General features: G+C 42.8%; 1 protein-coding gene and 1 pseudogene across 2 annotated transcripts in view; both read right to left on the reverse strand.

Annotated features, from left to right (window-relative positions):
* ARHGEF3 (Rho guanine nucleotide exchange factor 3) overlaps positions 1-25,936 on the reverse strand; it is a 293,559-nt gene that overhangs the window by 102,711 nt on the left and 164,912 nt on the right. The window lies entirely within an intron of this gene.
* Positions 6,205-7,453, reverse strand: LOC116636885 (annotated as a pseudogene).

Here is a 25,936-nt window from a genome sequence, read left to right on the forward strand (position 1 = left end):
TTTCTAACACTGCTAAATGTGGGAATTGCCATCAAGATACATTGAAGTGTATATTCTTGCTCAATAATTTCACTCCTGGGAAGACAGCCTTTTGAATGTGTGCAAAACTGTGGCTGCAAAGACTACTTACCACAGGACTATTTATATTTTAAAAAATGGAAACAACTTAAATATCATTCTATATGTGTGAAATATAGCCATAAAATGGAATATTGTGTAGCCTTTCAAAATAATGATATAGAAAATAAACTTGTCTATATTTCCCAATTTTTCTACAATACACAAATATTATTACAAAGCCTGTAAAAAAAAAAAAACATCATGGGGAAAATAATTTAAAATTTCACATAGGTTAATGTTTACACAGTTAAAATGATAATTCAAATACACTGGAAGAACATAATACCAGGGTGAGCTTTTTCTGGTAAAAATCTTTACATAAGACAGATATCCATTCTCATTTTTTTTAATATTAAAACTGGATTCTATTACTTAAATTATCACTAACCTTTGCATTGTTATTTATCAAAAACTGGAAAATAAGATAATAAAAAGGCTTTTGAAAAAAAAGTCATAAAATCCACATACTAAGATGGTCCATGAAACTCATTTACAGGTAGTCTTCCTTCCATAATTCTGAGAAGCCCTACTGCATGGTTATGAAATCTGACCAGGTTAGCAGCTGAAGTGTAGATGTGAGAAGGTCTAGAAAAACCATGGCAAGCTGACCTGAGGACTCAAAAAAGCGCTGATTCCTGGTGCCAACCAGCCCTGAAACATCAAGAGGCCAATGCAATATTGCAAAGCACAGTGACTGATGCTCATCCCACAGTGGCAAATGATAGTTTGTAAAATCTGTCTCAACAGACAGGAGAACATAGTATCTACTATGTAATGGGATAAATGTGTGTCATTGCATATATACATTTTAAAAGTAGGATTTTATATCTATTTATGTAGTGGTGCATGTATAGGTGTGTATGTATGACTTAGTGTTTTGTTTTTTTTTAATTTGGGTTTTTAAAGGAGAATGTGTGGTAAAATCCAAATAGATCATAGTTTCGTTAGGAATACTGTATCGATATGACTTTCTTGATTTTGACGAATGTGGTTATGGAAAATATTAACATTAGGGGAAGGTGAGTGAAGGGTGTACAGGAACTCTACCAGATCTGCAAATTTTCTGTAAATCTAAAATTATTCCAAAATGAAAGTTTACCTAAAATATAGAGCAACAACACAAAGAATAAGGGCTTGGTTATTTAAATGTATTTTCTACCCCCTGCACCCTCTCCCCAAATCTCAAGGGGTCTGGTAACTAAGGTTTTACTGATTGGATCTGCGTGCATCAATGCACCATTACAAGGACACTTTCACCCGAGATGGCTATCTTCCTTTAGAATCTGATAGCTCACAGCAAAATATCACGTTTACCCATTCACCGCCCTGGGAAAAAGAGTGATTTCCTATAACAGAGTATTGAGAAAATGAGCCTGGTCCCCAGGTTTGCAAACTCTGGAAAAGAAAGTGGTAGAACACCATAGGATCCCAGTGCTCTCAGGACCGGAAGAGCTGCATCTGACAGGAAGCTCCGTGGGGATGATCTCAACCACCACATCCCAGGCATTATCTCATCTTGGCAGTGTGTCATCCTCTACGTTTTCCCTCAAGTTGCTAAGAGGAAATGGGGAATGAGATGCAGCTCCAGCAGCCCACCTTGTTGGTAGGTAAATATTTTTAGCAATTTGAGGCCAAGAGGTTACTTTTTAAGACCATCCCAGACATTCTGCAAAGGAGAGATGGAGACTTTCTCCACTACACTCTTATGAAAAACCCATGCTGTGCTTAGAGCCATCCAACAATGGTCAGCAACAGGAAAAAACACTCCGCTTCAGGGGGCCATAAATATTTACCGTGTCCGACGGTGTATTTACTACTCAGTGATCATGCAAAATAAATGTTCTAGGACAAGACATGGTCTGTATTCCCACAGGCTCATAGTTTGAAAGCTGGAAAGGAGAAGAGATGTCATCCAGTTTGTACATTTTACAGACTAGAAGGTTGAGGCTCCAAGTATGCTCCCATCAAACATCTCCTTTTAAAGCATCTCTATTACAACACACATCCCCTGTTCACTGTTTATACATTTGTCTTTTGCATGAGATTAGAAGTGTGCATTTGCTGAGGGACTTAGTACAGCAAGCTTCATAAGTGTCAATAAAAGTCTGAGACACCAGGATGGAAACCCAGCTCTGTCCTGACTCATGTTCCCAGGAATTTCTTTACTGCACCTAATTTTAAAACTGAGAAGACAAATTCTACTCTTGAAAGGCTGAAACTGCAGCCAGGAATACATTGGAAATTCACTTGCTGATGTATTATAAAATTAATACAATCTATTAAAAATTTTTAAAAATTATTCTTTTGCTCATTTCATTAAAGACTAAAATGTTTTCTTTTTTTAAGTTAAGAGTTTTTAGGATGTTGCTTTATCAAATTTCATGGGTAGGAAGATTTATTGAGATAGAAAAGATTTTCAAAAACAGTGAGATGGAAATGGAAAGGTTCCTGTTATTAACATACACACAGTTATGCAATGCTAAAGAAAGTCTTCAACCCCAGAATGTATCACCCCAGAATGTATCTACGTGATCTGAAGAATGCTTAAATTAACACTCCAGGCTGCAAAACTGCTGAAAACCCTTTCCTTCACCTCCAATACATGAGTACCTCCAGTTCCTCATCTGAACTAATCAAGTTCAGGGTAAAACAAAATGGCAAATTAAGATCCCTAGATACGTCACTTGGTATCTCAATTGCAAGACAGAGAAAGATGGACCTGGCTTGAGTCTTTGCCTATGGTAGCAATGGTAGGGAAAGCTCAGTCACCCCCACTAGCTACTCAGGCAGAGGCTCTAAGGAAGCTACAAGGAGAACTTGGGAGTGTCCTTGTGGGTGGGCTTCCCAAACCAAATCACCTTTTCAGCCACAGCACACTACTTTGTTCAGTTACGTGAGATCTTCCATGGCCTCCACTGAGGCACAACTTACCCAATTAGCTGCCATCAACTCTGCCCGGCTCCCACTCTCCCACTTTCTCCATTAAGGCAGTCACTTAAAAGCCAAGTAGCTGAGGGAGGAAACTTCACTTTTCTAAGTACAAAGTTAACTAGCAAGCGCTAGAGCCAGAGCAGATGTATGTGATACAAAATTTAAACATAAGCACCCACAATCTGATGAGATGTTTCTAAGGCTTTAGTTACATAGTTTCATACTAGAGACTTCACCCCCACAAAGACCATTTAATTAGAAAAATTCTTGGGTATGATTCTGTGCATTTCAGAATAGCTATGTAATCGCTTTGATTCTGTGTTTTGCCTTTTTCAGCCATCAGATTGATTTGAAATAGGTAATTCCATGCATCATAGCCAAAATGTTAATTTAAAAAGGATCAAAAGGGGACAGTTTAGGGGAACAGCCCCCCCCATACACACATACAAATTTCCAAAACAAGAAATTGAGCACTGAACCATCACCAAAGAATGACAATATCTATTACAGATGTATTTAATAAAGATCTCGGCATTTGTTTACTATTTGCAAAGACCTTTTTTTTTGTTTTTGGCTAATAATTTGTAAGCACTACACATTATGTTTTATAGATGTTAGTTCAGATAATCCTTACAATTGCCCTACAAGGTAGGAACCACTAATAAGCCTACTTGGAGGTGAGGAAATTCAAGACTAAGAAGGTTAAGTCTTTAGGTTATTAAGTTAGTTGTGGAGGCAATATTTGAACACAGATCCTCCCCAAAGCTCGTCCCACTTCTGACAATGTTTCCCTAAACACGGCCCATGTACCACAATTAGAATGTGAGATTTTTATTTATTTATTTTTTTAAGTAGGCTCCACACTGGGTGTGGAGCCCAATGCAGGGCTTGAACCCACAACCCCGAGATCAAGACCTGAGCTGAGACTGAGTGAGACACTTAATCAACTGAGCCATCCAGGCATGTGAGATTTTAAGATGCACATGGATACATACATTTTTGGTTTAATAGTTATATACGTGTTTATTTTAATGTGGATTAGAAAAAAAAATGATTCAATTAGCAGATCTAACTTGGATCTTATTGCTGAGGACCTGGTTAATTTAGCATCAGTTACATACTTTACAAGAGCTAGAAAAATAGTCAAGAATTCTCATGCCATTTCTTCTAAGGAATTGAGTGATCTGGCCCACCAAAGGATGGAATCCATACCAGTCTCAACAGACTGGCACCCAGCTGACTTAATCTGCCTGGACATTAAGTGATTCCTCGCAGATGCCTAGAATCCAATGCTTTTACCTTCAAAGAAGAGTTTCTTTTCTTATCCCTCTCTTCTCCATCAACTAACCCCCTTTGTCCCCCCCCCCCCCGCCCCCACAATACACACATTCGTCTGGTCCTGGGATGTTACCCGACATAAGGTGAAGTGATTGAGAGCAGAGATATCTAGAAGAAACAGACCTGCCCACTCATCCCTCTCTCCCCAACATGGCTCATCACAGAACTCTCCCTAGGGTGGCCACAGCTGACTCTTGGGCAAGCACCCTGTTCAGACAAAGGCCAGAAATCAAAGCTCCAGCTGACTGAGAAACCTCTGGGGGGAAAAGTCCTCTTGGTGATGTGGTATTTTTAGTTTATCCTTTTTCTTTATTGTTGAAGTGACTTTATAACTTTTGGCTGTGGCTCCTTAAGAAGTAGGCTGACTTTGTGTTATATATATATGTTATATATAAAATATATATATATATATATATTTTAAGTAACTTCTAATTGCACATGTAGCACATGAATACTTGAATACTTTCTCCTTGTAAAAATGTAAAATGTTAAAGATTAAACTAAAGCTGTCCCAGATGGCTGCTGGAGCCAACACCAGACCCCAGCCTCAGAGGGAATCATTTTAATGAAGTTAAGGTATAATCCTTTCAGGTTGCTTTCAATACATTTGTGTATCTTTGAAAAATAAATAATTGCTTTTTTATGGTTTTTACAAATATTTTGCTTATTTTAATGAAACTGGTACAGACAATGTCCATTTGAAACCTATATCCCAACCAAAAAGTACAAATAAAATAAAAAAGAGCAGTGTTCTGTTGAATACACTTCTGCATGAATAACTTTATTAACTGTTAATGAAAATTACAACTTTTCTGAGCTCTTCTGACAAGACTTTTCTTTTATCTTAAACCCTTTCTCTTCAGTGAAACCATCTTTGGAGTTAGTTGTTACTCTCAACATCTCTGTCATCTTGACTCCAGCCTGATAGCTCTCTTCTTTTGGTCCAGACCCTCAAATTTTAAAAGTAGCTCCAAGTTAAGGAAAGGCCATTTTTTCACAGTTCAGTTCTCTGGAAAACTTCCAACTGCCACTGCAAGTCATAGTCCAGGAGTGAAGCAATCACTCCCGTTGGTAGATCTTACTTATCACAAGCCTGAAAATGCAAAATCCTGGAAAAGGTGGCCTCTCTGTGCACACATGTAATTTTTAAAAAGGAGAGGGCAACATGAAGGGGGCTGAGGCTTTTTTTTTTTTTTTTTTTTTGAGAGAGAGAGAGAGAGTGGCGGGGGAGGGGGGCAGCGACAGAGGGAAAGGGAGAGAGAGAATCCCAAGTAGGCTCTACATCCAATGTGGGGCTTGATCTCACAATGCTGATATCATGACGTGAGCCGAAATCAAGCCAGATGCTCAACCCACTGAGCCACCCAGGTGCCCCAAGGGGGCTGAGGTTTCATCACCAAAAATCAGCACAATGAAAACAAATGATAATGGATAATGGGTACTAGAATTCAAATTGCCATTTGTTTTAAAGAGATGGGGGTGCCAGTTTTCAATTCCATTTTGAACACCATTTTACAAAAGAACTATTTTTATTTATTTTTAAGATTTATTTATTTATTTATTTGAGAGAGAGAGAGAGAAAGAGAGAGTTGTGTATGGGGCAGGGGGTGGGGTGGGAGGGGCAGAGGGAGAGGGAGAGAGAGAGTCCCAAGCAGGCTCTACACTTGACGTGGGGCTCGGTCTCACAACCCCGAAATCAGACCTGAGCTAAAACCAGGAGTTGGACGCTTTACTGGCTGTGCCATCGAGGTGCCCTAAGAACTATTTTTAAAAATAAAAAAGGATTGAGGGTAAAGAAAAAAATAAAAAGAATATCTAAATTGTTGAATGACCCCCTGTTTGTTCCCGATAAACTTCAACCACATCTTACTCCATTCTCAGTTCTTTTGGAGTATGATTATCAGCGATTCTCTGACCTTCAAAGAGAAACCTGGTGGGCACCTGGGTGGCTCAGATGGTTAACCGTCTGCCTTGGGCTCAGGTCACGATCCCAGGGGTCTGGGATCAAGCCCCGCGTTGGCTCCCTGCTCAGTGGGGAGTCTGCTTCTCCCTCTCCCTCTGCCATTCCCTCTGCTGTGCTCTCTGGCTCTATCATTCTGTCAAATAAATAAATAAAATCTTAAAAAAGAGAGAGAGAGAGAGAGAGAAACCTGGGTGAATTCATTGGAACGTGCTGTCTTTGACGGTGATTTTTTGAGTTTCTTGAGATGTGTTGTCATTTTCACTTTGAAGTGAATCTCACTGCTCTCCTGTCCAATGACTCTGAGTTTAATGTATTCTCCTGCCTTCTTATCCCCCAGGTCCTCAGTTGAAGGGTTTGCCTCCTGGTCAGACTTGGTGACGCTGGCTTCACCCAGGGTCTCTGCAGAGCAGCGGCCTCGGGTAGGCAGAACCTCCCTCCGGTATTTACAAATCTGTCTCTCTCCCCCACCCAGATAACTTTTTTTTTCTAAATAATTGCTTTTTATGTGATTTAGTTTAGCACACAAATGGCATCATACTCAAATTTCTGCAACTTGCTTTTTATTCTTATTATTTATTATTTTTGCAACTTGCTTCTTAAAATCTAACGCTGTATCTTGACAATCTTTTCATCTTAGGCTTACCTCACTTTTTCTCTTTCTTTTCCTTTTTTTTTTAATTGCTGTATTGTATTCCATAGTACGTATATATATATATATATATATATATATATATATATATATATTTTTTTTTTTTTTTTTAAGGTGAAAATATCATGCAATTCAACCTTTGGCTTTCCTATAGCACTTTTTCTTAGAGAGCAATGACAGACAAGAACCAAATCTCCTTTAAGTTCTGTCCTTTCTGGCTTCTAGAAGACTGCCCCTGATTTCAGTAAAATTAAGAAATGGGTCATGATCGGAGTGAGGGATCGACCTTAGTTTCATAAATCCTGCTGCAATGACATGTTAACAGGCTATGGAGTCAGGCGGAATCCCACTTCAGAGCTATGTGGCCTTAGACCTGTTAAACAACATTTCTGAATCTCAGACTCATCATCTACAAAATGAAGATATTACTATTTACCTTTCAAGGTCACCATCAAGACTGTGTAAGAAAAGGAAATGAAAACAGCAAGCAGAGAAACCGACACATGGTAAACACTTAGTGCATGACAATTATTTCAAGCTTCATGGCACAGTTCTGCTCAACAGTGCAGAATGCAAATCAATTTCTATTGCATAAGATTTTCAGTTTATGTTAAAAAGTTATTAGTTCCCCTAATGAATCATTAAAAACTAGTGATGTACTATACAGTGGCTAACTGAACATAATAAAACAAAAGTTATTAGTTCCCCTTGGAGCATCTTGTTAGTATAGATACTAACTGTGGATTTATAGGCAGGGAAAGTGAGGTAGAGATATGCTCAAGGTAGATCCATCATGGAGCCAGGATTTTCTAAGAGCCATTGAGCTCCTTCTTTTATGATTTATCATTAAGTTAATAAACAGAATGCTTGAAATTGCTACCTGAAACCTAAGTATATTGTAGGGAAGCTTGCTTGCCCTTGTTAATTGCCTTCAAATGACTATTACTCAGATTAATTGAGCTAAACAAATTAAAGTTAAAAACAACTGGAAGGAGCACAGTCTTTCAGGCAAAGAGGGTAATATTTAATGAAATAAAACAAAACAAAAAAGAAATAGGAAAATAAAACCAATACAAATGGATACTGTCACCAGGATTCCAGCCAACAGATAATGAAACAGGTTTTGCCTAAATCTTGTAGCAGGGCTAAAATAATCAGCCTGAAGGATTCGGGACTCTGGATAAATTTCCCAGTATTACATGGACAAAGAGGAAAACAGAGGGTGGTTTTCTGGCAACAGCAGTGTTTCCTGGGAGCTCTACGGGCTCTGGTCTCTCTGCCTTCTTATCTGCTCCATCATCTCTACCAAGTCCCTGAACATCGCATATGGCTGACAGCCTCTGTGACTCCTGCCTTCTTCTTGTGAAGCCTTCAGTTCTGTAACCACAAGAAACTGAATGCTGCCAAACACCATGTGAGTTGTTTTTTTTTTTTAAGATTTTATTTATTTATTTGTCAGAGAGAGAGAGAGAGAAAGAGAGAGAGCACAAGCATGGAGAGCGGCAGGTAGAAGGAGAAGCAGGTTCCCTGCTGAGCAAGGAGCCCGATGCGGGACTCGATCCTAGAACCCTGGAATCATGACCTGAGCCGAAGTCAGAGGCTTAACTGACTGAGCCACCCAGATGTCCCAACCATGTGAATTTAGAAGCAGATCTTCCCTAGTCAAACCTCGGATGAGACCACAGCCCTGGCTGACACCTTGATTCCAGCCTTGTGAGACCCAGAATTAGAGGACCCAGCTAAGCCATTGACAAACTCCTGACCCACAGAAACTGTGAGATGATAAATATATGTTGCTATAAGGGGCTCAATTTGTGATAATATTGTTATAGATAACTAATATATCACATTTGCTTCCATCTGAACCAAGAGGAGAAATATAAAGCCTGGCCTCACCAGTAATGAGAGAGTAAAAATCTCCAGCAGTATTGGGTCTATTTGATGACCTTGAATTGAAATGAGCCTTATTCCAAAAATGGTGCTATATTTTGTGGGGTTTTTGTTCCTCAAGTTTTCCTTCTTTGTTCACGGTGAAAGAGAACAACATACATTTTAACATATAATAGAACTCCAGGAGCAGATGATCTCCCTGGGAGATTTCCCTGGCTTCCTAATTGATTTACCAGCTGCCAGGCCCCAACTTCGCAGACCTACTCTCTCTGTCCTTGACCTTCTGAAAAGACCATTCTGATCAGATCATGTCCTTCTCCCAAAACCATCCCTGCCTGGAGAATTAAAACCAAACTCCTTAGCAAGGCTCCAAGGCCAGGTCTGTTGAGTGAATAAAGAAATGAATAAAGAAAGGCATGTGGTAGAAAGCATATCACACTGCACTGAAGTTGTGATTTCTCAACGGCAAAGACTGTATCTCATTCATTTTCACTTCCCCGGTGCCCAGCACAGGGCTTGCCATGCAGCCGCTGCCCCTAATCTGCCACTATGATGCTGAGTTAAAAATGCAGCATCACATTCCACTGTTCTAAGGATTGCTGTGTCACTTTGGTGGCCTTGCTTCTGGCACCTTGCACTTGTGACAAAGAGCCCAGGCTTTCCCAGGCCGATAATCTGCCCATTGTATAATAACGTTCAGCAGCTAACTATGTAACATGCCATCTGTGTAGCGTCTAAAATTCCCGATTGGGTTCATAATTCTTTCTTCACTCCAATCCAAGGGACTTTTGTTTATACCTTTCATTTGATATGTTTTACTCCACTTCATACCTCAAGGGAGCATGAGGACACCAACACAACTGGACAGAAAAAGAGAGAGTAGAAAATGGAGCTGCAGGAAATAGGAGTTGAATGAAGAGACCAGGTAATGGTCTCATGGCTTAGGGAAGTGTGTTGAGACTGGAAGTGGGTAGCCAGTTCTGCAACAGTTAACCAGAGTTAACAAGAGAGGGTAAAAATGACTAGAGACGTTCCAGGTCCAGCTGTTGTTTATTCAAAAGGGACATGTAAAGAAATTGCTGTGAATGGGCTCAACGTCTGTGTATGCTGTTTGATTTGCTGTTTTTTACTGCTCTGAATGCTCTTCTGTACACTGGAAACTATATGGTGCTGTTTTATAGCAGAGCTTGCTTGTGCACTAACTTCACGACCTTCTCCCCATACAGTCAACCCTCCCCCCATCCAGTCTTTGATCAAAGGTATCTTTAGTGAGCCCAGGGCCTTGTATCCTGTCTCCTTCCCCTCCCTGTCAAAGCTCTAAGAAGCTAAGAATCATTCATAAGCACTCCCTTCCAAAGGCACTTATTTGCACTGTTACAAGGAAAACACTAATAATTATTTACAAATTATTTATTTACAAAATATTTACAAATTATTTTCAAATACACCATCTTCTTTGATACTCAGTGCCTAGCCCATGGTAGGCACTCATTTGTATTTATGGAATGGATGGGTTAAGAAATAGAGGCTCAGAGAGGTGAAGTGACTTACCTAAGGTCACACAGTGAATTAAAGGCAGGATTAGGGAGGAGAACACAGGTTTTCTGATTCCACATGCCAAGCTTCCACTATTCCCACCAAGTCATAAACCAGAGACACAAAGATTCACCAGAAGAATTTCAGTTTGGGGGGAAACTGGTTTTCCCAACTCCCCAGAATTTATTCCATGAAAGCAGTTTCTTCTGCAATTCAACCCTATTTAAATTAAGGCATATTCTAAGAATCAAACTTGCAAACTCAAACCAGAATTCAGCCTCATTTTGTACCTTCAAGCAGTTATTTGCCGCCTGTGTTCCCAGGTAAGAGGCTTTCAAGGTGGAAGCAGTGAGCTTGGGGTTCCGGAGGGGCCGTCTGTCACCTCTTCTGTCAAAGATTCTGTTTCCCTAGGATTGCTTGAAAATTGTGAACTCCCAATTTTTAAAAAGTTGAGAAGTCTTTATGAGCACTGGCCCCACCGACTGGGGCAGAGCGTGGGGGTGGGGTGGGAGTCGGGGAGGATGGCACGGCTGCTGCCCCCTTGGAGTTTATGAGGCACAGGAAGCGATCACAGAGACAGTGACGTCACGACCACACTAAGCACCATGGACTAGAGAAAAGTTCATGGTAGAGCAAAGCAAGCTGAGAGCGGAGGAGGAAGTAGCTTTAAAGCCAAACCTGCTAATGTTGTGACATTGAAACTATCTTTGGGTTTTATTTACGGATTAAATGATTTGATGTTTGGGATTTGCCTTAAGATGCCAAAATAAATAAATAAAGGGTGTACGGATGGGGGCATAGGTAAAAGAAATGGTAAGCTATGGATGACTGCTGGAGCTTGGTAAACGAGGATCTGGGGCTTGAGAATTTCTGCAGTAAAAAAAATAAAATTGTTGGGGAGTTAATTCAGAGCCATGTCACTTGCTAGCTCTGTGATTTTGGGCAATTCACTTTACTCTTCAGAGCCTCAGTTTTCCCAAGCGTACAATGGCTGTGATACCCCCTTCTCTTAGCGGGCTTTTTTGAGACTTAAGTGATAATGAAATATATGTAACGGACCTGGTATTATTTCTGAAAAAAAGGTAGGAGCTCAACAAAAGGTAGTATATTATTGTTATCAGGTAATAAAAGTTATTTGCGGGAGGGCAGAGAACACACTCCTACATACACACAGCCTCCATTCACCTCTCCCACTAAGACATCTTAATACACTTGATGTGCATGTGACTTTTTTAAAAGGCTGAACTGCATACTAATTATCATCAGTAGGTATCCAGATCTTTATTTAGTAAAACCACTAAAAGATCTGTATTTTTATCTTAATTGTAGTGAATCAAGCCTCATTCACCTCCCGCACATGTGAGAGCCAGCTTTTTGTGACGTGATTTCCTTCTGTATGTTCATGGGGGCTTAACAAAATAGCACCTAAGTATCCTGTACCTACAGAATCAGGTTATTTTTTTTCCACCAGGAACTTACATAATTCATCTTTACAAGTTTGCATGAGAAGCTAGAACTCTGCTTTATTTAAAATAAAAATAGCACACACTTGAGGGGGTTTTTCCATACATACATACAATGTGGCTTAGTGTTAATGCCTGGATTCATCCTAACAGTATGGAGTTACAGCCTTGATCAAGTGTCCTTACCTCTTTTGGTTTCATTTTTTTCGTTTGTAAAATGGGGACAGTGACAGAAGCAACTTCTCAGGGTTGTTGAAAGGGTAAAAGGAGAATATACAGCTTAAGTCACACCGTAACAGCTCAATAAATGCTAGCTGCTTCTATTATTCATGTACCATGACCTCAGCCAGAAAACTCTCACATTAATATCACTTCCCTCCCATGATGTCCATAGCCTGTTGCGCCTTAAAGATGATGTTTTATCAACTCTAGTAACCCAAAATAGACGGTCCCTCCCTGCCTCTGAGTGAAACAACAAGAAATTTAATTACCAAAGAAAACACACTTGGTGTTCTATTTCTAGATACCAATCTTCAAGAAGCACAAAGAGTGGAAGAGTGCGTCTGAAAACACATTTTCATTGAGGATGGCTGTTTCTAGAATTCAGAGAACAATGCCTTCTAAAAATACTGCGCCTGCATCTTCCCCGGTTTCCCCCTTAAGAGAGCTGCCTTAACACTCCGGCTGGGACCTGACAGCTGAAAGGGCCTTTTGGAAGCATGCCTTCCAAAAGGCAGTCTTGTGCCTTAGGTTTTACCAATTTGGGCTCAAGATCCAAAATAAAGTTACTTTGTGCATTTTCTGAGTTTCAAGCACTGCTTCCCCCCACAGGAACGCACTGCCAGACACTTATCAACAATGTTTTCAAGCCCTATTTGTTTAATTGATGCTTTCCCACATCATCCATCATATGTACAAGGCACTGCAGCTCCTGGAATTTTTGAAAATTCAGGCAGTCTGATGAAATAGGGGTGTTACCGACATTTCTTTGTAAACTTGGTTATTTGGAACTTGAAATGAATTGTTCCCCCCACCCCTTCCAGGCATAGGAAACAAAGCCATCTGAGGTCTATGTAACTCATGGCACAGTCAAAAAAATTATTTAAAAACCTAACTGCCATGTGTATTTACTTGACAACTATAGGCAGAGTGCTTACAATCTACATGAGGCGCTTGGGGAGAGGCCGATTAAACACACATTCCAGGCCCTTAGCAGCTCAAACTCCAGTCTCTGTTTCTATTTATCAGTCATTTTGTAGAGCTTACAGATGCCACACATTGTGCTAACCACCTTACTAATATTAACTTATTTAATCCCTGTAACAACCTTACGAGGCAGATATTATTATTAGCCCCATTTACAAATGGGGGAACTAAGGCACAAGAGAGGTCTTGTAACTTGTTTTAAGGTCATTCATTAGTAAGTGATGGCGTGAAGACCAAAAGCAAGGTGGTCTGGCTCCCAGGTTCACCTATTTGCTTGCTCACCATGCTGCCTCTCAGCGGGGAAATGCCCTCAGATTCCACTGGAGAACGCCAGCCGTGTGCGGGAGAGGGTGCTATGTCTCCCATGTCCCCAGTTCCTTCATGCCTGCTGGGCATACCCCTTCTCTTCTCTCCTCCACCCATCTCTGCTCCAGTTACTGACCCGAGGCCACCCAGTTTTACTATGGCCCTCCCTCCCCCAGCCTGTCTCCGGACACTGTGGATTCCACTTGAAAATACTCTCCTCTCCTGTCCTCCTCTGAACCCCCAGCACTCCTCCCCTGGACTACTTCAAGAACCTTCTACAGCGTTTCTCTTCTCAGTCTTCCTCCAATACTCTTCTTTTCTCTCTCTCTCTTTTAAAGATTTGTTTGTTTATTTGAGAGAGAGATAGAGCATGCGAGTGGGGTGAGGGGCAGAGGGAGAGGGAGAGACAGAATCTTAAGCAGACTGTGTGCACTGAGCTTGGAGCCAACGTGGGGCTTGATCTCACGACCCTGAGATCATGACCTGAGCTGAAACCAAGAGTCAGACATTTAACCGACTGAGCCATCCAGGCGCCCCCAATACTCTCTTTTCTTAAAAAACAAATGAAAACCTGTGTTATGGGTTTCTTTTTTTCCTTTTAGTGTAGAAGTAACACTTGATTTCTGCCGAAAAGGTGTAAGACCCAGACAAGCAAAAAGAAGAAAATTAAAATTCCCAAAGCTTATCCCCAGAGATAAACCTGTCTTCAAGTCACTTCAGATCTTGTCTCTCTTTATTATATAGATATCAACATCAGTCTATATATTGTTTACCTATAAAATCTGTTTCTTAGCAATGATTCATTATTGTTAGGCTAATCGGGTCACAGCACCCCACGTTGCGGGTGCAGACCTTCAAAGATTCCAAGTGGAGCCAGTCTCGTAGACCCAGCCCCTGTGCCCACTGTCACCCGACCCTCAGAGCACACGGTCCCAGGTCACAGACCCTGGGAGCACACGGTCAGCCCTGGGGTCCTGGGAGTCTCCCTACACCATCTGACTTATTCTGTTCCTATCCAACATTTCCCAACCCTGGGCCTTCCGTTAGGGCTCCTCCTTGTGCAGGGAAAGCCCACACAAAGCAGAGGCGTGGGTCACATGCAACAAAAATGCCCTAGTGTAGAAACAAGAAGCTTCCTCTTGGGCTTCCCCCAGGATGAGGGCCTCCAAGCCCCTGGTGCCCCTGCCTGTTCTAATCCTATTTCATTATTGATTGCTGTCTTCATATATGGAGTGCTATATCTCACAGGAGGGAGAATCTGAGTAAGTGTTCTCCTTGTTCTTCTTCTTGTAGTTTCTTCGGTTGAAACAGAGCCCAGAGATATTGGAGACCTGAAAGAATGGAACCTCTGGGCCCATCACACTGACCACCAGTGACCTGAGCCCAGGATGCAAAGCCTGGCAAGTCACCTGACCTCCTACATGCCAATGTCACCTTTGAAGGTCACACACACACACACACAAGACCTAAATCGCTATTTTCTCAAATGTAACAGCAGAAAGCTATAGGACTCAGCCCCTTTCTCCTTACTTCTGCAGATCAAAATCATGGCTAGTTCTCTTTTGTTTCATGGGATTAAAGGAAAAGCTCTACAGAATTGTCACAAGCTGATTCACACACTGTAAAAAAAACCCACTTGTATAATATGCCATTCTTAATGGTCAACCTGAAGAAGAAAATGTGAAGTATGCAGCTGGTAATCTTTCCAGCTTCAGACTGAGCTGCCCCATTCACCAAATTCCGGCCTGACATGTCTACGTTATCCTCTCCACCACTGCGTTGATTCACTGGAATTACTACTTCTCAAGGAGGAAGGCTGGCTGCTCAATGGATGTATAGATCCTGCACTGCCTTTAAAAAATAGTGAAAGCCCAGGCTAAGAATAGCCAGAGTGCGTCAGTTGAGAGTCTCTATTTGAAGTTCAAGGGATTTTGTGTTTAAGAATACAAGACCTCCCAGAAATGGCAGATTTTAAACACTGGATTTGACCCAAAGAGGGAAATCTGTACATATGATGAACCTTGGTTCTTATTTCTTTCAATACAGCGCTTCTCTCTACTCCCTGAGCACAGGGTGCAGAGGTAGCTGAACAGACCACATAGCGTTATCAGAGGAAAATTCAGGGAAAATGACAGGTCAGAAATCTACCAACAAACAGGTCTTGTGATTGTGAGGAAGAAAGACCCTATCTTCCACCCTCAACAATATACTGAGTTACCCCGTGATCCAAGGTTTTCTTGTTACATTTTTATTTTAGACTGTTTTGTTAAGAACTGAAATTAAGGAATGCTTTAAAATTACAGAGCCCCTTTCACACACCATGAATCCTCATTTTTCCCCTCTTGGTTGAGTACTTGGGAAGCACATACTTTGTTCGAAGAGTTGAGCCAGGCCCTGCAGGCCCTGACATAACCAGTGAAAACACAGGCTCCTATGGAAGCTCCAGAAGGGGCACCTGAGCGAGGGCCAGGGAGGGTTTCTCAGTGGAAGTTATGAGAAAGCAGAGACCCAAAGTTATGAGAAAGCTAAGGCAAGGGTGAGGATGAAGGAAAGAAGTTTCTGGCAGAAGGAGCAGCAAGTGGAAAGGACTATGGTCAGGAAGTCTGGTTGTTTTCGAGGGAGAAAAGAAATGGTAAAAGACACAGGGGGCAGGCAGGGCTGGGGCTTGCAAGCCACGCTGAGAAGCAGGCTTTCTCCTTGGGCTTTCTCTAGAGGGAACAGGAAGGGGCAGCAAAAATGTAAAGTAGCAGAGTGACAGCCCAACTTGTGTTTTAGGAAGGGCCCTCTGGCTTTCTGCAGGGAATAGATGTGAGGGGGAGGAAGAAGGCAGCAGGAATGCGGGCCAAAGAGGAAATGCCCTCAGCAAAGGAAGAGGCATCGGGGCTGGAGAAAACCAGAGGATTCCAGAGATACTTAGGGGGTGGGCAAGTTGAGACTTGGTGATATAGATTCAGTGTGGGAAACAAGGGGAGGGAACCAGGCCATCATGCCACCCAGGTTTCTGGCTTTGCCAACTGAGAGGTGCTATTCAGAGGGACACAGATACCTTGAGGGGCAGTGGGTTTGATGGTGAGGGAAGGCAGGAACTGTACCTTAAACAAGTAAAGGATGAATTCTGGGGGAGACATTCAGATGCAGCTGACCAGGAGGCCTCACTCAGGACCCCGACAGACATTTCCATTTAAGGGATGGCCACAGGAAGAGGAACGTGTGAAGGAATCCAAGGTGGGGTGGCCAGAAAGGTGAGGGTGAATCAGGAGAGTGTAGGTCACGGAAGCCACACAGAAGGGAGATCTGGATCAGGAACTGTCAGTCATACCACACGGCAGAAGCCAGGATGGAAAAAAAAAGCCATTAGATGGGCCATGGCAAGACCTGGTTGGCCAACACCACATGATGTCTGGCTATCGGGTCAGATGAGGACTAAGGGAGGAATCAAGACCGGAGTGGATCCAGGAGCAAATGGAGCTGAGGAGAGTGGAGAGGAGAGAGATGGAGGTGAGGGGCAGGAGGATGGAGCGGTACCTGCAATCACCAAAGGGGTTTCACTGCAGCGAGAAAGACTTGAGGTTGTCGAGCAATATTACTGTTGCCATTTTTATGCAGAGGATAAAACAACTTTTCCCAAGAGAGTGGAGGAACAGGAATCCAAACACGTGTTTTCTGACTTTCAAAACGTCTCATCCTGGTAGCAATACACGGATTTTATTGATATGAAAACAAGTACTCTGGGCAGCCTGCCCCCCCCCCCGAGCGACTGCATCACAAAACTAGAGACTCTGAAGGGGAAACAGCTGTAAGACTGAACCGCAGCTTTCCCACGTTTGAGACATACACGCACAGGTGCTGGATGAGAGTTGCCATCAGTAAAGGCATTCCAAATACTTACCCTTAACCCTAAAACACAAGGAAATTTAACTTCTAAAGCCACACCTCCAACAAGACAAGTGTCATTTTTCAACTCCACTATTTGGCTTTCAAAGGGTTTCTTTTCTCATTCCAGTTAGGGCATTTCATTCGGTTTGGAGGGGGCGGGCCGTCAGAGGGCCCGCAAAACAGCAGGGGCCAATGCTGAGGAGGGAGAGGTAGGGCTGGGGGGCTGAGCCAGCGTCCATGGGAGATGTCTGCCCCCAGGGTGGGAGTGGGGTACTGGGTGATCACAACCAGCCCATCCCAGGAAGTGGCACCATTGAAAGGCACCAAGCCACATGAAATACACATAATTCAGGGAGAGAAAAAAAAAATATGGAGATAATAAGGGAAAGAGGAAGAAAAAGAAAAAGAAAATGAATGACCTATGTCTAATATCTGTCTGGAAGGACATTGACTCCACATTTTTTGGAAAACTCAACCTCTTTCCTTAGCTCTTTCCCCAGAGCCTTCACATACCAACATGGGGCTAAAGGATTCGTAAGTTATCAAATCTAATACTGCGATTTCACTTGTCTATTTATTGCTGATAAACTCAATCTTTTGTTTTATTACACCAGCAATTCATAAATACGGGTCCTCCTTACAGACATGGCTTGAGTCCCCTCAGGCCCCCTCCCCCCTGCACCTCCACTGCTGAGGATCTCCCTTCTCTGATGAAGTGGAGGTGGCTCTTCTTCCAGACCTTCCTCTGTGCATTTATACATACAGATTATATAAACATAGATCTCCTCTTTACTTCTGTCTTGTGTTTTATAATTATCCCAAAGTGAACCAAATTCTATTTCACCTTGAGAGTTTTTTTTTTAATTTCATAGGACCCATCACAATTGCAGTTGATGCTTCTGCTCTAATAAAACAGGAATTTAAAAAAGAGAGAGAGAGGCTTTTTGGAGCTCAGTTAGAGGGTTTGCTCTGCCTTCCAAGATCAATTGATTTGCATCTTCATAATCTAAGTAAGGTCTAAGCAATGTCATTTATTTGAAAATTTATATTAGAGCTTTTCCAAATCCCTGGCACACATTCTCCCTTAAAACTAACTATGGAGACCAAAGCCTGTTATATATAAGCATCCACGTCTGCAGCCATGGGCCATAATTCTTCAGCTGCCAGATCACATGCCGGATAACAAGGCCAAGATAAAGGCAATAATTAAAAAAAAAAATCTTTTCTAGAAGAAAAATGACCTATGTATTTGAAAAAATAAAAAACAAAAGGTTTCAAGCTATTCCCATCGGAACCCATTCTAAGTAGTTATTCCTCAACAATAAAACAATAAGAAATTTGATTTTTTTAAAGATTTATTTATTCATTTGAAAGACTGAGAGTATGTGTGAAGCAGGGGGAGGGGCAGAGGGAGAGAGAGCCCGAGGCAGACTCCCCACCGAGTGTGGAGCCCAGTACGGGGCTCAGTCCCCAACCCTGACACCACGACCCCAGCTGAAACCAAGAGTCAGATGCTCAACCAACTGAGCCCCCCAGGTGCCCCAGAAATTTGTTTTTTTAAAGAGCTACACCTATAATGGATACTGTGGGTTGCCTTTCTAATAGCTATTCCCTCTTTCTCCTTCTTATAGAACCCCTGTTTTCTGCAAATATTTACAGCATGCCCGCTGCATCATCTGAGTCAAACTGCCTAGCATTCCTCTGGGAGCTGTTACTTGCACAGGGATGAGCTTATGACTTAATGCATCAATCACACTAAAAGGAAGGACTTATTTTCTAGAAAATGGAAGCACATTGCTTCCATAGCTACAAGCAGTCATCTTGCAACCATGAAAATTATCAGCCTGAAGCGTATGGAGAATCTGGGGAGATGGGAAGGCCTGGTGTTTGCTTTGAGTTAAGTAACTGAGTCAGCCAACCAGGGTCCAGCCTACCTCTGTACTTATTCTGTGAGACACAGCATCCTTGCTGTCTAAAGTTCTGTGAGTCAGATTTCTGCAGCTTTCTCCAAGCCGATCTGCCACCAAAGAAGGCGGGAGGGGAAATCTGGTGCCCTTTTCTGACCTATAAATTACATTTGACAGGTTTCTTTTTTTTCTTTCAGGGTCACTTACATAACCTATTCACTATATCCACATGCATTTTTGTAGCTGAATACATTTCCCTAGGTTTTGAAGCGACCATTTTAATGGTTTTAAACCTAGTGATTAAATAAATATGATTAACTGGCTGCTACCATGGAGAGTTCAAGAGAAGCAAACTCAGCTCGGAGGACACCGAGGCCCTGGCCAGTGTCTGCCAAGGTGCTCGGGGCTGGGGCTACAGCAGAGATTACAACAATTGACAGTCAGGGTCCGTGTGTGTGCTTGTGGACTTACCTTCTGGTGACTAGCTCTAACTGCCAAGAGGAAACACTGGGGGAGGGTCTCCCCTGACAGGATTATCAGGGATGATATGAGGCATGGCCTCTACAAGGACACAGAATAAAAGGCTGAGATCAGAGCAAGATGGGAGCCAGATCTGGGGGAAGAAGAAAGACTGGAACGAACCTGGTATGTTTAAGGAACACCAAGACATTCTGGTTTACTAGGGGGTGCCAAGAGAGGGGGATGATGGAGGGAATGAGGTTGGCAGGTAGGCAGGAGCCTAGGCATATCAGGCCCTGCAGGCCAAGGAAGCTGGATCTATATTTTATTCTAAGGCAGGGATTCTTCATTGTTTTTGTGCCAAGAACCTCATGGGCAGCACGCTGAAGCCTACGGACCACTCCTTACAAAGTGTTTTTAAATGACAAAGAACAAAACAAAACAGAAACAAAGAAAAAAAAATTAGGATTATGAAGGAGCACCTGGGTGGCTCAGTTGGTTAAACGTTGGACTCTTGATTTCGGCTCAGGTCATGATCTCAGGGTCATGAAATCGAGCCCGCGTCAGGTTCCGGGCTCCATGGGGAGTATGCTTGTCCCTCTCCCTCTGCTCCTCTCCGCCCCCGCCTCTCTCTAAAATAAATAAATAAAATCTTAAAAAAAAATTAGGACTATGAAGATCATAGTTGGGTTATCGGGGCAGGGGAATAGTGGAAATGGTTTATCTTGGCACGGAGGAGTATTTCGTCAATCACGTTGTTTAGAGTTGCCAGCGTATAGTGATAATAAAAAGCAGATAGACCTGAAGTCAACTTTTTATTGCTTTTCAATTCTTTAGCCAATGCATCCCCTTATTGCCTGAAATAGGGCAACTGCTCCCATCACTCCCCTACCCCCTGCCTTGGTCCACTTCTAATGAAGGAAACCCATTATATTAAAATAGTTATCAACATATTAGATAATTAACTTATCATACGGTACAAATGATTTCTTTGCTCATGCTTTAAATAACAAGATCTGGTGATGGGTCTACTAACTACTGTCATTTTCAGTAATCATGGACATGCAAGATATTTAGAGATATATGCGACCAGTGTCATGTAAAAAGAAAATATCAGGGCATTCTTTTGGTGACAAAGTCACGGGTACTGCTATGGTTTGCTGCTCTCATTTGTAACAAAAGGAAATGTATTTTTTCAGTTGGAAGTTAGTGAAAATAAAGATGTGATTTTTTTTTTTTCCAATCCAAATTTATAGACTCTATGGGAATTGCTGGAAGGTTTTATCAAGGGGTGTAACATGATCTGATTTATGTTTTAAAAAATCAGCCTAATAGATGTTGGGGGATAAGGAAAAGGAAAAAAAATGCACTAAGGTCATTTTCCGTTGAGAGGTTGGCAATGGCCAGCTGTAAGGAATGGCAACACCACGCTTTTCTTGCTGAGAAACTGCTAAAGAACAGATCTGTCTTTATGAGCGCTCCCTGGGCTGGGGATGAAAAAGGCCACGTTGCAGCAATAAAGCACCTCTGGCCCTCTGCTGCCAACAGAGAGAACAGGAGGTCACAGCCAGGAAAGACCCCTGTGCAAGTCAGTGAAGCTCAGAGAAAAGAAACCGCATTTGCCCCTGTTTTCTGTAAGATGGGCCTCATGATAACTACCCACCAGGCTGGGTCAGCTGACGAGAGGAGCTGCCGGACACAGTGCCAGGCACCAGCGAACAGCGAGCCTTCAGGAAGTCGTGGTCAGTGCTGTGGTGGGACCGGGCTCCTCTGGTGCCTTCTGCCTGGGACCTTGATCGTGCACTTTGGAGGGAGGGTGGGGCGTACAGGAGTCTTAGAAGCCACCTCACCTTGCAGACTGTCAAGGGATGGCCCCAGGTGATCTATAAAGGGATTGGGGCCCAATTCTGAAATCTAGGGTTGGAACAAAACCAGTGTGAGCTCCTCAAATACTCAAAATCTAAAACCTAGATTGCCCAAGTAAAACCATGCCAAAGGAAACCCTCCTCCTAGCAGGGCAAAGCAAGCAAGGACACCTGAGACCAGAAGAGGGTAAAGCAGGAGCTCCAGACCTGGGCTTCCCTCTCCTGATGCATTTGCAGAGGGGGCAGTGGGCCACCAGCTCCTTAAAGGGAGCCTGTGCTTGTACCGCCGAGGGGCTGGAGGGTAGGGCTGGTGAAGCCTAGACTAGCAGGGCCCTTGGAAGAGGGGCTGCTCAGAGCCCCTCGGGGAGCCAAGAATAGAGTCCACCACTGCCAAGTCCTGTGCGTGGCCCAGAAGTTCCTGCCAGACAGCACTCCTTCTCTCCCCAAAACTGGAGAATGTGCCTCATTCAGGTTCTTGCTCCTCTTTCTCTTCTAAGGGTCATTGAAAACTTCTACCCTACCTTTGGCATTTTTGTTTGTTTCTTTTTTACTCTTTTTTTCCCGAATGCCTCCGATCTAAAAAGTAGCAGCTCTACTTCCAGTGGCTTATAACAGTTCTCAAGTGGCCCCCAAAACCCACACACAGCGACAGAGTGCACTAAAAAAAATGGCCTCTGGCCAATCTAATACAGAGTCAAAAACAGAGATCCACAGCTTGAAATGGGGGAAGCAAAAGGAAGGGTAACTCCCTGACCCTCCCTGCTCATCCACCTTTCAGGGATTTACAAGGAATGGCACAGAGGCAAAGACATAGTGAGGGGGACTGGAATGGGGAGCGGGGGCAGTTTGTCCTTCCTTAAGTGTGAGAGATGTCAACCCCCCCACCCCCCGCCCAGAGTGACCAAAGCACCACCCAAGAACCCCTCTACTCCACAAATCCTGTGTTCACTTTGAACTCAGATCCATGGAACAGCTTTTGTCAAGCCAACATCAAACCACATTTTAAGAGGGTGGGGAAATACCCCTTCCCAAATCCTGGCTCTTATTCCAAATGGCTAAACAAAAAGCGTTTATGAGAATTATTTCACTGGGCGACACGGCATGAAGAAAGCAGTCCGCTTGCAGTCTGAAGGTCAACAGTGCTGCTTTGTCTGAATTTGTGTCCTTTACGGGGCCAAGGCTGAGTTGTGCCGCCCTCCAGGGATCTCTGTGGCAATGTGCATTGATTTAAAGACTCACACAGGATGAGGTTGCTGTGGGCAGCTGACGAAGGCTGACCAGCAAATTACACCTCCTGTCTTTCCTTTGGCTCTCTCATTAGATTTGTTTTTAGGTCAATGAAAATGTTATCAACACTCCTCCTTTGGAAAATGTTTGTGGTTGCAGCTGAGCGCACCTGTTACAATTGCTGACAAAGGATTCCAAAATCATAGGGCACAAGAGTCAAATGAACCCCCTTAGCAAAAACTCCTCTTGCTTTTTTCCACTCCATTTGGGCTGTGTTCACGGGGCTGTTTCATTAGAATCCCTGCTTTCACTCCTACTCACGTGAAGGGTTTTGTTTTATTTTTCTAATGAATCACATCTGGTGTTTTTCAAAAAGGCATCTGTTATGGACTGAATATTTGTGTCCCCCTAACATTCATGTGTTGAAGCCTTAACCCCCATTGTAATGGTATTTGGAGGTAGTCCTTTGGGAGGCAATTAGGTTTAGATGAGGTCATGAGGATGGGGCCCCCACAATGAGATTAGTGCCCTTACAAGAGTTCCTGTCTCTCTTCCAGCCATCTGAGGACACAGAGAGAAAGTGAAATGGTGGTTGTCTGCAAGCCAGTTAGAGAGCTCTCACCAGGGACCAAATGTTCTGGCATCCTGATCTTGAATTTCCCAGCCTCCAGGACTATAAGAAATAAATTTCTATTGTTTAAGCCACTTGGACTAAGGTACTTTCTTACAGCAGCCTGAGCTAAGACAGCTCCTAATTAAAGAACAGTCTATGTTTGCCATAGTGAGAAATGGAAAAGTATGCACTAGTGTCCTTGACTGCTTATGACTTATGACCATCCAAGGAGTGGAGAGAAGGACTTGCAGCAGGGTGGTCACATGAACCATGAACAAACTTAAGATGCTGGTCTCCCATTATTAACCAACATCTAATGTATTTACCTTCTAATCATCTACCTGAAAAACCCATGGTACCCAAAACGTCATGGATCCAGGGAATTGGGGCACTGGAAAGGATGTAATTTGACTGCTTTACTTTACAGATGTGGGAACTGGTGCCCAGAGAGGTGAAGCAACAGGTACAAGGTTAGATAGCTACCAATGACAAAAGTCAAAATAAAACCGTAGTCTTCTAATCCATGCTGAGAAACGCCTATCCCAGATGAGGCAGTAAAGATACAAAGTTTTACACACGTTCCTCAAACCCATCTGCTCCACAGCCAGCTAAGTCTTACATCAAACTTTGGCTCCTCTGAGACATTCTCCACTCAGCAACCAGGAGAATCTTCTCAAAACACAAACACGCCCTTGCTTAAACCTCCCCGTAGCCCTGCTAGTGACTCCCTACTGTTCTTAGGATAACAATCTAAACCTAGAGCATGCTCTTTGAGGCTCTGCATGGTCTGCTTTCTGCCAATTGCTCTAATCTTACCATCTACCACCGGCCAGACGCACTTGCCTTTAAAGCAGCACGCTCCATCCTACCACAGGACCCTTGCACATGCTGTTCCCATGATGCAACTCTCACTCTCACCTTTAATCTAGTTAACATTTCTCCCTTCTTTCAGATCTTACTTCCTCAAAGAAGCCTTCCTTGACCTTTCATGACTAGGTTAATGTCCTTGATTAAATGGCCTCACAGCAACATGCTTCTCTCACTTTCTAAGCTTTTATTTCCAGTTGTTATTATATTCTTGTTACTGTAATTATTAATTAATGTCTGCCTCCTCAACTAGGCTGTAAATTACCAGAAACTTACCTATCTTGTCACCATTTTATCCTCTATCAACACAGTACGAGCACAGAGATGCTCAATCAATATGAATATGAATAAAAGAATTAATGAGAAAAAGAATTAAAAAATGCACATTTAAGGTCCTCGAGGATCTTAGAGAAATGTCTTCTGAGTCACTTGTACATTGGGAAGCTATTCAATGATCAATGCTGCTTCACACAGATCTTTCTAGGAGAGACGGAAATGACTTGATAATCCTCGCAGAAGCACACTTTCTTCTTCAAGACCACATCACATAAAATATAGGAACATTTCAATGTCTACTCAATCAAATGTCACTCTTCTGCTAACAACATGAGATCTTCCATCAAATGGAAGTTCCTAACCTAAACAAAACGTCTGGGGTCCCAATGGCAATTTTGTTCCTTACTGTGGTTTCTCGAGACCCCATCAATCAAGCCCTTCAGTATGTAACACACAGAGCTAACCCTCCCTTTATACCATCCCTGTTTTCAGACACATTCTTCATGACCACCGCCAGCAGCGGCTCATTTCTCATTTCAGACACTCCTCCACTTTTCCTGCGGGGACAGCAAGCACATGGCCAATCTCCCGCAATCTGACAACAATTTAAATGAAATCTCAGCCTCAGTTGCTGCGTGTATTACGGAGGGAGGCCCGTCATCGAGGAACACAGCGCAACTTCGAGCAGGCATGTGTCAGAGAACACGGACGATGTGGCGCTTCAGACACAAAAGCACAAGCCAAACAGGAAATGTCAACTTTAAAGGAAGGCAATTTACAATTTTTTAAAGCCACATATGTTTCAACTAAACATAACTTCCAAATTTGTGAAAACCAAACCGTGTTACGAAGATGTTTTCTCTCTTCTCTCTCCTCTGTGGAATTTAGTCAATTCCTGTGGCTTTAACATCTGGACAGGTGGCTGGTGAGGTGCCATCTGCGAGGGTGGACGTGTTGTTCAAAGGGCAGTCGCCTCTGTCAGCTGTAGGTGAGTCTCTGTCATTTGGGTTATTTGCAAATAAAAATAAGCCTACCTTTTTTTTTTTTTAAGGATTTTATTTATTTTGAGAGAGAGACAGAGAGAGAGAGGGACAGAGGGAGAGGGAGAAGCAGGCTCCCGATGTGGGGCTCAAGCCCAAGACCTTGAGATCATGACCCGAGCTGAAGGTGGACGCTAACTGACTGAGCCACCCACGCACCCCTCTTTCTTTTAAATTATTAGCATGATTAAACTGAGTAGATCATCACGTCTATTTGGAGGGGTCCATGCAGCACCTCTTATTTAGTTTCCCACTGTCTTATAATCAGTAAAAGCCATTTTAAACCACAACCTTATTTACCTTCTCCAAGTAAGATAAGCCAAACACAAGGTAAGGGGAAGCTGTAGGTGGTGGGTTGGCATGGCAGGTACCCCACGGCACCTTCCCAGGTGGGACTCCTCCAC

Source organism: Phoca vitulina, unplaced genomic scaffold, assembly GCF_004348235.1.
Source record: "Phoca vitulina isolate PV1807 unplaced genomic scaffold, GSC_HSeal_1.0 scaffold13, whole genome shotgun sequence".
NCBI classification, from domain to species: Eukaryota; Metazoa; Chordata; class Mammalia; order Carnivora; family Phocidae; genus Phoca; species Phoca vitulina.